This window comes from Mastomys coucha, unplaced genomic scaffold (assembly GCF_008632895.1).
Source record: "Mastomys coucha isolate ucsf_1 unplaced genomic scaffold, UCSF_Mcou_1 pScaffold15, whole genome shotgun sequence".
NCBI lineage: Eukaryota > Metazoa > Chordata > Mammalia > Rodentia > Muridae > Mastomys > Mastomys coucha.
In genome coordinates, this window is record NW_022196897.1 from 54,592,361 (window position 1) to 54,594,733 (window position 2,373).

General features: G+C 41.5%; 1 protein-coding gene and 1 pseudogene across 2 annotated transcripts in view; one reads left to right on the forward strand and one right to left on the reverse strand.

Annotated features, from left to right (window-relative positions):
* LOC116091657 overlaps positions 1–2,136 on the reverse strand; it is a 162,831-nt pseudogene extending 160,695 nt beyond the window's left edge.
* The window catches only part of B3galt1 (beta-1,3-galactosyltransferase 1), a 548,275-nt gene that overhangs the window by 336,922 nt on the left and 208,980 nt on the right, over positions 1–2,373 (forward strand). The window lies entirely within an intron of this gene.

Sequence of the window (2,373 nt, forward strand, 5' to 3'; positions counted from 1 at the left end):
GACTTGAAGTTCTTGTCAAACAGATCTTTTACTTGCTTAGTTAGAGTTACACCAAGGTATTAACAACAACAACAAAAAAAACCAGTATCTTCTGCAACTTCACCCTTTTTTGTTCCTTTATACATTTTTTCCTTCAGAGAAATGTATTGACATTTATTTTAAAGGTCATGTAGAGTAATAAGACACTAGATCTTTGTTGCTTTGGCCCTGGGCTTTTTACCTACTTTGTCTAAGGGTCTTCTGACAATATATTGGCAGATAACATCTTTAGAAAGATTGAAAAGTGTGAAGATTCAGCTAGCTCTTTGGGATCCCAACCATTTGTGACACAGTACTACCTGCCCATTCAGGAATAGCTTTTTATCCTTATTTAAAACAACCAAATTAAAAACAATCAGATTGGCATTGACAGTGTATTCCCAAACAGACTTGCTTTTTTTCCAGTTCTCCTTGGTCTATAACAAGAAATTTCCTTACTCAGCAGAAGACCCACTCTGCCATGGGTCACGACACCTTGCTTCTTGCAAAAGCCAAATTTATTGTTCTCCTCACTGATTCAGACAACACAGCCCTTCCACTCTTCACCCAGAACATCAGCAGCAATGTCTGTGACCATGTACTCCTTATAGAAGGCACAAAGTTTTGCTAAAAGGTGATGCACATGCCTTTAATCCCAGAACTCTGGAGGAAGCAGCAGGTGGATCTCTGTGACTTTGAAGCCAGCCTGATCTACAAAGTGAGTTCCAGGATATCCAGGGATATACAGAGAAACCTTGTCTTGAAGGTTTTTCCCTTTTTTCCCAAAAGGGAAAAAAATTGATTTCAATGAGGTTTTGTCATGAGGTTTTGACAGCTGGTGGCTGAGAATGTGATGTTCAACTTCGTCCTGATGCAGCTGACCACCTAGGAGGTTCCCTAAATAAGGCTTCCCATGTATCTTAAAGATTTTACATATAATACAACCAGGGAATGTGGCTCAAAAATCCTCCCCGACTGAAGAAATTGATTATTTAGGACAGGAATGTTTAATTGGACCAGTGAAGATTTTAGATTCAGTGATTGTCCATGACGAAATAGCCACATTATAGCAACAAAAGCAAAGGGCTGTTTGAGAAATGGAAACAGATTAGTAAAGCTTTTCTGTCCCAATGCTACTTTGAGAGACTTCACTGTGTTAGCTGGAGTCAATAGTCTTGCCATGGGAATTGGGAAATGACACAAATCAGAGGTTTACTTTCCTTGTAAAAAGCAACACATCACTGACCAAGTGTAGAAATAAGTTGACACATTTTAAGTTAGGAAGACAGAACATTTGGGGGGGGCCTGGTGTTATCTATTCATGTCCATGAAGGATGAAGCAAAATTGATGGCAGGGTAGTATAGGAGATTGGATCAGATGAGAAACACCTGGATGGCTACTGACATTGGGTGTCATGAGACACCATAAATCCAAAAGAAATTTGAAATAGATAGTCTCACTTGTTTTGTATCACTCTGTGAATATGTTACTTTATTATAAAACTGAAGGGTAAGAAAAATGAAACTTGGAGCTCAGGAAATGGCCCAGCAGTTAAGAACACTCTGCCTGCTCTTCCACAAGGACCCAGGCTTGGATCATGGAACCCACATCATGGTGGCTCACAACCATCTCTGTACCCAGTCCCAGAATCTCAAATACCTTCTGTACTCCACAGGCACTGCATGGATGTGTTACAGCTTGAAACCAGATTCATGTAGAGAGGCTGTGCTGCCTCCTGAGGCCATATTGCACTGTCACCTGATCCATGGTGGTCTCTGTATTCCAGGCAACCTCTGTTGGCCTTGTCTATATCTGTGGTCCTCCTGCAACAGGGTTCATGGTCTGTACTATTGCCAGAACCATGTGAACACCCATGATCTATGCCCCCTCTGACTGTGAAGAGCAAAAGAGATACTTCTGCTGTGATACTGATGGATGCAGATGCACAGTTAGGAGGTGGGGACGTGGGAGGCTTCTTGATAACCCTCTTCCCACCCACCAGAAAGAGCCTGGACAGGAAGGAAGTCACCAAAGAGGATTTTCCAAAAGAGGATGCTAGGGATACTGAAGAGTAACACCACAGAATCGGTGGCCCCTGGCAGAGGTGTGGGACTCATTTCTATTGAAAGGACAAGCCACTGAGAATTTGACCTTGCTCCGGTGAGTATATACATAACACAAAGTGGGCTTCTTTTTTTCTTTATTTTTATTTTTTACATTTTTTGTAATGGGGGGGGGATTAGAAAGAGATAGGACATGGAAGGGTTAGGAGACTGGGAAGGGGTTATGATTGGGTACATGATAGGAAACTCCCAGAGAATTGATTTAAAAAAAAAAATGTTATGTGGAGAACA